Raw genomic sequence first — 10,724 nt, 5'->3', positions numbered from 1 at the left:
CAACAAACTGGAAAGGACCCTACCGAATTATTGAAGTACTGGGGAAGGGCTACTACAGACTGTCCGAGCTTCATGGCACGCCTGCAACCTAAGAAGGTACTACAGTTAGAAAAGGTAAAGGATCTCAGACGATCTAAAGATGCCAACCATTTTCTACAAATCGGCAAAGATGAACACAGAATAATGTAAGAAGTTATCGAAAGCAATCCAAAAAAAAGAACCTGACGAGGTCTTACGGATAGCTAATATAATAACTTAAAAGACTGGCCGACGCTCAGAAATCGGACCAAGTCAACCCAAGTTATAAGTAAACCCTGGAAAGAGGTCTGGCCAACCCTATTAAAGAGGATTACTTTAACTTAGAAGGGCCTGACATAACAAAGTCAGCCCAGAACTAAAAAGTTATACAAGTAGTCCCTGAAAGAGATCTGACAAAGATCCAAAAAAGAGGACTACGAAAAATAACTTAAAGGAGACCAACATAACCAAGTCGGACTCCTACCACTAAGAAGTTATCAACATAATCCCTGAAAAAGACCGAGTAAAAGCCCAGAAAAGGGGATCATAAAAATAACTTTTGAGGGGGACCTACATAAAGAAATCGGTCATAAGGCGCTAAAAATACAAACAAAGAGCGAGGAAACCGAGAAACAAGTCGGACCCCCCACAGGCACGACCTCAAAAGGATCCAAGCTACAAACGATAAAGCACGCAAACAACCTAAAGAGGCCAGAACAGCAAAATTTCAACAGATATCATGCATAATACGACAAAAGCTTCAAGAGGTCACCACAAAACCAACCTCAGAAGCTACTTTTGTTTTTGAAAAAGAGTTGCAAGACAGACAACTAAAAGCGTCAAAAAAAAGTTCAAAAGCCCACAAACCGGGCTATTTACACAAAATATCTAGAAAAAGATCAGCTAAAGATCAGGAGCTTTCCCGGAAAGATTAGCTAAAGATCGGGAGCTTTCCCGGCAGCATCAGTATGAGGAGAAAGAGGACGAGTCTGAAGGGGCACAGCATCTATGGTTCCATCCTCTCGGTTCAGAATCTGGCAATCCGGATCAGATGTGACGGGAGGAACAGAGGAGGTCGACACTTTAAGAGAAGGCACTCGGGGAGGATCAGTCTCTTCATCATCCTGGTCATCAGGGACAATCTTACCATCCCTCACGACATTGTCCAGGCTAATGAGAGTCAAGTTGGCATCAGGAGCAACCACCCGGAACTATTCCATCAGGTTCTCGGAGGCAGCAATTACGCTACCCACAAGGTGACCCTGAAGCTCACCATAATTAACCCGAGCTGTTTCTAACTCCTCTCGAAGACGCATCAATTCCCTATAAGCCGAGACATAGCTATCCTTATGTTTCAAAGCCATGTCTTCAGCCAGCTTCAGAGAAGCGGCAAGGGCAATAGAGCTGGCCTTCTCACCCTCCAGTTTCTTCTCCACCTTGGCCAACTTCACCTCCAACTCTTCCTTCAGACCCTTGATTCGATCAAACTCTAACTTGGCCTCCTCCATAAAAGATTTGGTAGCATGAACCGGAATCCCCTGAATTGTTCGAAAAATAGCCGCACCCATGTGGGCCATCTTCACACTATTTTGGGTAATAAAATACAAATGCTTTAAAAGAGACACGTCGTCCATAGAAAGCCCACCATAGGGGGCAATTTGCTGGTCAACAAATTCAATGGCATCAAAGTCTAGAGCATCCAGGTTAAAGGGTTCGGATGTTTTTTGCTTTTTCAAAGGTGGGGCACCAGAAGCAGCAGCAGAAGTTTGAGGAGGATCGACTTGATGAAACGGGGGAGTAGGAATTACTTTCCTAGGCCCAAGGGAACTCGGCACAGGGGGCTTCAGGGGGACCTGTGAAGATCCCTCGCCGGCCACCTTGGCCGAGATGTTCAGAGCAGCAGTTGCCTTCTTTGCCCTTTTGAAGGCCTTCATAGAGTCGTTATTCTTTGACATCTCTACAAAATACAAAAATAGTCACGACAAAGAGTTACAAAAGAGGAAGAAAAAGGAAATAAGTATAGAAACAAGTCAGACAAATACCCAAAACAGTCCGAACCAAGGATGGGTCATTCAAAAATCTTTTTGTATCAAGATGGGGCGGCTTCCCCCATAGATCCTCAAGAACAACAATAAAAGCACGCTCAACATCATCAAGCATCTCCCAAGTATAACGAGACACTCTCACATCCCTCTGCCACTCTAGAGGGAAAGAAGGCTCATCATTTTCATCAAGAAAAAAGAGGCGGGCCCCCTCGACAGCACGAACCTTAAAGAAGTAATTCTTGAAATCCTTAAAGGACTCATCATACATAGCAAAAACTTTGTGGCCCTGGGTGTACCTGAAGGAAACCCAGGAAGCCTTCTTTTTTGAAGAACCGCTAGGCTTGGCGAAAACAAACAAGTAAAGAAACAGAGTCTGGGAAGGTGTTACATCTAGTTCACGGCAGAGAAGTTGAAAAAATTTAATAAAACCCCAGGAATTGGGGTGAAGCTGGGATGGAGCAATATTACACGACCACAACAGGTCGGTTTCAAAAGCAGTAAAAGGAAAAGTAACATTCAACTGGCTGAAAAAGTATTCATAGGCATAAAAGAAGGGACGCTCCCCCTCAATGGAAGTCGGAAAGCAAACCCTCTCATCAGAATCAGGAGCAACAAGCTCGTAATCCCCCTCGCGAGCATTGTTACCACAAATCCTATGACGCTTCCTCAGCTCTGTGCAAAATTCAGCATCCACAACGGAAACACACAACAAAACAAGGGAGTCCAGCCAATCGGACATCCCCTCCGAAACTCTGGAATACATCTCTACAATGTTATTGCGAGAAGACATGAGGCCAACTAAATCCTACAAGTAAGAAAAGAAAATGAGGTTACTACAAACATCTCGGACAAAGGGGAAAACAACTCGGTCAATACTTCTGAGGCAATGAAAAGCAAGAAACGGAAAAACCCCAAGACTCAAACCAAAAGTCTCGGGGCATCCTTTGGAGGCAGCAACAATGCAAGGTTTCCGGATCACATCCCAAGCATTTCTTAAAAAAGGATTCAAAACAACAAGCGCTTTTCATCAAAGAAAAAACACGGTAAATCATTACAGAGCCTACCAAACAAAACATTCCCAAAGCAAAGCACGGGACCATTAAAGACGCAACCTTTTTCGAAAAAGGATCAGACAGGAAGCAATCTCCAAAAAGTAAGAAACAGATACAGATCTTCCACCAATACCAAAAGCAACCAGAAAGCAACAGTAAAACCCCAGAAAGCCTCAACAGAAATTCTGGAAAAAACCACAAGAAGGAAGATAAGAAAAGTATATCACAGCAGCAAGTAAAAGATCGCAAAAAGATCCAAACTTTTGAACATACAAAACCAGAACATTCACCAAAATTAAAGACGAAGCTACGGAAAAAGCAAGAAAAGCTAGTACCAACCTGGAAAAGAGCAGCAAGCTTCAAAGAGGGAAGACGAAATCTGAAAATGCCTTCTCACGAAGAATGCGCACAAAAGTAAATGTCGCAGGAACCAATGCAAGATCCAAGCCCCAGAGAACACCAAATAACGCTGCAACGAAAGGAAAACAGAAGTACAGAAGCAGAGAGTGGAGAGAAGTGAGGAAAGAAGTTACGAAAGAGCAAAGGAGAGAAACCGTTTTCAGGTTTTTTCAAAATCCAAAGTAAAGAGTCTAGGAGAAAACGGGGCAATTAATGCCCAAAATTAAAAACATTAAAACCTCGCACGTTCCCAAAAGAGCGCCGGTGTAAAAGCGTGTGTCTTCTAGAGGAAACGTTCTACATTCAAAGCTGATACAAAGGAATCGACAAAATGCTTGAGTTCGGCTTCACCAAAGAAGGACCGAAGTCAAGGACTCGGCCTCAAAAAAGAAGACCGAGCTCAAGCAGGGGCACTGTTCATACCCTGGGTCGAGCTGTCCGACTCGGGATGTTCTACAAACAAAGAGACCGACCTCTTCAGGTCAGGACAACCCGACCTCTTCTCAAAGATCTCGACCAAGTCACAGGAAAGCCCAAACAAATGGCCCAAATAGAGGAACACGTCCCAAATCCAAAGGGCAGCCCAAGCCCATAGAGATAAAGGCGGTTCCCTTAAAGATGACCTCACTTAAAAGATAAGATAAAGATAAGATAAGATAACTAACTTATCTTATCCACAGGAGGCCACATCTCACCATTATAAATACACTGGAGCACCCAGGTATAACTCATACTCTGATTCTACTCAATACCTGCTTAATACCCTTGCTAACTTAAGCATCGGAGTCCCTTGCAGGTACCCCCACCCTCCAGGGACGAAGGATCAGCACCACCACCAAGTCCAACAAGTCGGACACACCAGCTCCGGCTGCCGTACACCTGCCGGACACGTCGGCTCCGACTAACACAGAAGATCTCATCCGAGATCGACCTACAGTTTCAGGTAACCCTCGGAACAAAGTTGTTTCTTGTTAGTCAAGTCAAGATTTCAATTTTAAAAATACTATCTGTTCATACCCTGGGTCGAGCTGTCCGACCCGGGATGTTCGACAGACAAAGCGACCGACCTCTTTAGGTCAGGACAACCCGACCTCTTCTCAAAGAGCTCGGCCAAGTCACAGGAAAGCCCAAACAAAGGGCCCAAATAGAGGAACACGTCCCAAATCCAAGGGCAGCCCAAGCCTACAGGGAGAAGGGCGATTCCCTTGAAGATAAGATGACCTCACCTCAAGATAAGATAAAGATAAGATAAGATAACTAACTTATCTTATCCACAGAAGGTCACATCTCACCATTATAAATACACTGGAGCACCCAGGTATAACTCATACTCTGATTCTACTCAATACCTGCTTAATACCCTTGCTAACTTAAGCATCGGAGTCCCTTGCAGGTACCCCCCACCCTCTGGGGACGAAGGATCAGCACCATCACCAAGTCCAACAAGTCGGACACACCAGCTCCGGCCGCTATACACCTGCCGGACACGTCGGCTCCGACCAGCACAGAAGATCTCGTCCGAGATCGACCTACAGTTTCAGGTAACCCTCGGAACATTGGCTCCGTTGCCGGAGAACTTGGAAGTCATCCCATCACCATGGTGGACGACCATGACAACGACCACGATTCAGGTCTGGAAGATAGAACACCGCACAAGAACGCGGATGTCACACTACAAGATACCCCGAAAACCAACAAGGACAAAGACTCACCAAATTCCGGGGCAATAGAAGCGCTCCTAGATCGCCTAAAACAACTTGAAAAAGAAACCCAACAACAACGAAAAATCGAAAAAGATCTACAAAGAGAGGTGCGGTGACGTCGAGAATTGGAAGAAAAACTACAGCAATTGGAAGCCGATCTTAAATTAAAAGTCCCCCGGGCCAATCCTGAAGAAAATTCATGCAAAGAGCAAGACCCGTTCACCAGGGAAATCATGAAAACCAAAATTCCAAAAGACTTCAAACTCCCAGATATGACCCTATACGATGGCACCACGGACCCCAACCACCACCTCAGCAACTTCAGAAGCAGAATGTACCTTACCGACGCCCCAGATGATGTTCGCTGTAAAGCCTTTCCAACAACTCTCACAAAGACAGCAATCCGATGGTTCGACAACCTACCCCCAAAGTCCATCTCAAGCTTTGATGACCTAGCTAAAAAATTCCTAGCCAATTCTCCATTCAGAAAGATAAGGCCAAGCATGCCCCCAGCTTACTAGGGATCAAACAAGGGGATCAGGAGAGCCTCCGCAACTATATGGAGAGATTCAACAAAATGTGCATGGACATACAAAGTTTACCAACAGAAGCCGCCATCATGGGACTCATCAATGGCCTGCAAGAAGGACCTTTTAGCCAATCTATATCAAAGAAGTACCCGACCTCCTTAGACGAAGTACAGGAACGAGCAGAAAAATATATCAACATGGAAGAAAACGCTCGGTTCGGAGAGACCTCAAAATCGGGGACCTCCTATCGAGACAAAGACAAAGAATCCAAGAGAAAAAAAGATCGACAAGGGGAGAAAATAAAAAAATATCACAATTACACTCCTCTCAGGGCATCCCTGGTCGAGATATACAAAGAAGTCTGCCATACAGAAAAAATCCCCCCAGCTCGGCCACTCAAAGGAAAAAAGAGAGGAGGAAACCGGAAGGAATATTGTGAATACCATCGAGTCCATGGACACTCCACAAATGAATGCTTCGACTTAAAAAATATCATAGAGAAATTAGTGAGAGAAGGAAAATTAGATCGATTTCTGGCCACCCGAGATGATGATCAAAGAAAGAGACGAAGGGATGAAGATACCGAGCGAACTGAACGATCACCTCGGACACCAGAGAGACATGTCCACATGATACATAGCGGATTCGTAGGAGGTGGGATCTCCAAATCATCTCGCAAAAGATATCTCAAAGAAGTATATCATGTCAAGGGAAAGGAGGAAGCACTCAACATCCCGGCAATAGCATTCACTAAAGAGGACGCCTCCGGCATCATCTCAGGACACGACGATCCCATGGTCATCACCATCATATTGGCAAATGCCAATCTACACCGCACCTTAATAGACCAAGGGAGTTCTGCCGATATCTTATTCAAAACAGCCTTCGATAAACTCGGCTTAGAAGAGAAAGAACTTAAAGCATATCCAAACAGTCTGTTCGGACTAGGAGATACCCCGGTTCAACCGCTAGGATACATACCACTACATACAACCTTCGGAAAAGGGAACCAATCCAGGACCCTCAGAATAGACTACATCGTGGTCGATGTAAGTTCAGCTTACAATGCTCTCATAGGTCGGACAACACTCAACCAACTTGGCGCGATAATCTCGACCCCACATCTATGTATGAAATTCCCCATTACGAAAGGAATAGCCACGATAAAAGCAGATCAAAAGATGGCACGTCGCTGTTATAACGAAAGCCTAAATCTCAGAGGCAGGGGAGAAGAGTTCCACACAATCGAGCTGGGTGGAGCCCAACAACGAGAAGAGCTTCGTCCACAACCAGAAGGTGCGATAAAGAAGATTCAGATCGGGGATACTTCGGAAAAAACAACCAATATCGGCACAATCCTAAGAGAAGATTCAAAAGAATTACTAATACAATTCTTACGAGATAATGTTGATCTCTTCGCGTAGAAAGCCACAGACATGCCAGGAATAGACCCTAAGCTAATGAGCCATAAGTTGGCGGTCTATCCAGGATCTCGGCCGGTACAGCAGAGACGAAGAAAACTTGGGCCAGAGCGATCCCAGGCTGTGGAAGAGCAAGTACAAGCACTACTGGAAGCAGGATTCATAAGAGAAGTCAAATACCCACTATGGCTAGCCAACGTCATCTTGGTGAAAAAATCAAACGGGAAGTGGCGAATGTGCACCGATTACACCAATCTCAACAAAGCTTGTCCAAAAGATCCATATCCACTCCCAAGTATTGACACTCTGGTAGATGCTTCCTCCGAATATAGATATCTCTCATTTATGGACGCTTACTCGGGGTACAACCAAATCCCCATGTACCCACCAGATCAAGAAAAGACCTCGTTCTTAACACCAAAAGCAAACTACTGATACATTGTGATGCCTTTCGGTCTCAAGAACGCAGGAGCTACTTATCAAAGGCTAATGAATAAAGTCTTCTCGGATCACATCGGAAAGGTCATGGAAGTCTACGTGGACGACATGCTAATAAAAACACAAAGCGAAGAGACATTATTGTCCGATCTGGCCCAAGTGTTCGACACCATAAGAAAGCTTGACATGCGACTCAATCCCGCGAAATGCACCTTTGCAGTAGAGGCGGGCAAATTCTTAGGTTTTATGCTCACACAAAGAGGAATTGAAGCAAATCCAGACAAATGTCAGGCCATACTCAACATGAAGAGCCCAACCTGTGTCAAAGAAGTACAGCAACTCAATGGGAGATTGGCCGCCCTATCCCGATTCCTAGCAGGAGCTGCGACAAGATCTCTCCCCTTCTATGCTACTTTAAGAAAGGGAAAATAGTTTGAATGGACAACAGAATGTGAGCAAGCCTTCCAAGACTTTAAGAAGTTCTTAGGACGGCCACCTATCCTATCTCGACCACGAGAAGGAGAACCACTCATATTATATCTCGCAGTAGGAAGCCGGGCAATAGCCTCAGCACTAGTCAGAGAAGATGAGAATGGACAACAACCCGTATACTTCATCAGCAAAGCACTACAGGGATCCGAGCTAAACTACCAGAAAATAGAAAAATTCTCCTATACTCTCATTTTAACATCCCGACGACTCCGCCCTTACTTCCAGGTTCAAACCATTAAGGTTCGAACTAACCAGCCCCTAAAAGGAATATTACAGAAAACAGATTTAGCAGGCAGAATTTTACAATGGACAGTCGAGCTGTCAGAATTCGACCTCCAATATGAAGCTCGGACGGCCATCAAATCACAGTATCTGGCCGACTTTATCGCAGAATTCACAGATATCCTGGAAACCCTCACATAATGGAATCTCTATGTGGACGGTTCTTCAAATAAAACTGGAAGCGGCGCAGGCATAATAATAGAAAGCAACCAAGGAACCCAAGTCGAGCTCTCCCTCAAGTTCGGGTTCCCGGCCTCAAATAACCAGGCGGAATACGAAGCATTGTTAGCTGGGTTGAAGCTGACTAAAGAGGTGGGAGGTCAAAAACTCAATATTTACAGCGATTCACAAGTGGTCACATCCCAAATAACAGGGAGTTACCAAGCCAAAGATCCCATCATGAAAAAGTATTTGGATAAGACCAAGGAACAGCTCGGACAAATCGGGGAATATAAGATCTGCCACATCCCCCGCGAACAAAATGCCCGAGCTGACGCACTCTCGAAACTAGCCAGCACCAAACCAGGCGGCAACAATAGAAGTCTCATCCAGGAAATATTACAGAACCCGTCAATCTCGGAAGAAGAAAAAGTCCTAGCCATAGAAAACCAGGACCAAGGATGGATGACCCCCATAATCAACTACCTCAAAACAGGAACACTCCCCACAGAAGAAAAGGAGGCAAAGAGGCTAAAAAGGGAGGCGCAGTACTACACCATCATAAACAACATCCTATACAAAAGAGGGATCTCAGTACCATTATTAAAATGCGTGCCGAACCCCCACACAAAGGAAGTGTTAGAAGAAGTACACGGCGGCATTTGTGGCAATCATCTCGGAGCGCGGGCCCTCGTCAAAAAAGTACTCGGGGCAGGGTTCTATTGGCCAACATTACAGAAAGAAGCCACAGAATTTGTAAAGACATGTCCACCATGTCAGAAATATGCCAACTTTCACATCGCTCCGCCAGAAGAGCTCATCAGCGTGACTTCTCCTTGGCCGTTTGCAAAATGGGGACTCGATCTTCTCGGCCCCTTTCCCCGGGGATCAGGACAAGTTAAATTTCTCATAGTAGGGGTAGACTACTTTACCAAGTGGATCGAGGCAGAACCCCTAGCTAACGCCACCGCCCAAAGAAGCCGGAAATTCCTATATAGAAACATTGTTACAAGGTTCGGAGTTCCATATTTAATAACCACAGACAATGGCACTCAATTCACAGATGCAGGCTTCAGAAAACTAGTAGCCGACTTGAATATAAAGCACCAGTACACCTCCGTCGAACATCCACAGGCCAATGGACAGGCCGAAGCTGCCAACAAAGTCATATTGGCCGGGTTAAAACGGAGATTACAAGATGCAAAGGGAGCCTGGGCAGAAGAGCTTCCCCAAGTCCTATGGGCATATAGAATGACGCCACATTCCACCACAAAGGAATCCCCCTTCCGGTTAGCATACGGAACAGAGGTAATGATCCCAGTAGAGATTGAGGAAAGATCACCTAGAGTAGTTCATTACAATGAGGGAGCAAACTCCCAACTTCAGAGGGAAGAGCTCGACCTACTACCTGAAATCCAAGAAAGAGCTCGGATCAGGGAGGAAGCTCTAAAGCGCCGAGTGGCTTCCAGATATAATCAAAGGGTAGTACCGAGAAGTTTTACAGAGAACAATCTTATCCTAATCCGAAAAGATATTGGAACAACTCGACCAGGAGAAGGAAAGCTGGCAGCAATCTGGAAAGGACCCTACCGAGTTATAGAAGTACTTGGGAAGGGCTACTACAGACTGTCCGAACTCGATGGACGAGAGCTTCCCAGATCATGGCACGCCTGCAACCTAAAAAGGTACTACAGTTAGAAAAGGTAAATGATCTCATTATTGGATGCACTCTTTTTCCTGAAAAGGTTTTTTAATGAGGCACCAGGTTGAGACCTAGACACTATCTGACTTAAAAGGATGAAAAATTCCCACATGTATATATTTTGCACTTTTCTTTGAATGAAATTTATTTAGATATTCTACAAGATTTCAAGACGCATTAATCTGAAGTATTCATCGTCCGATTATAAAGCAACAGATCGGCAGAAAGTGAAAAACAATTTCACTGCACGATCACGATAAAGATAACCGTCCGATAAAGGTGAAAACGTGATTCACCCAAAAGACGATCTAAAGATGCTAACCACTTTCTACAAATTGGCAAAGATGAACATAGAATAATGTAAGAAGTTATCGAAAGCAATACAAAAAAGAGCCTGACGAGGCCTTACGGATAGCTAAAATAATAACTTAAAGACTGGCCGACGTTCAGAAGTCGGACCAAGTCAACCCAAGTTATAAGTAA

Source organism: Arachis duranensis, chromosome 8, assembly GCF_000817695.3.
Source record: "Arachis duranensis cultivar V14167 chromosome 8, aradu.V14167.gnm2.J7QH, whole genome shotgun sequence".
Lineage (NCBI taxonomy): Eukaryota > Viridiplantae > Streptophyta > Magnoliopsida > Fabales > Fabaceae > Arachis > Arachis duranensis.
The sequence above is the reverse complement of the archived record's forward strand: the minus strand, read 5'-3'. Positions refer to the sequence as shown.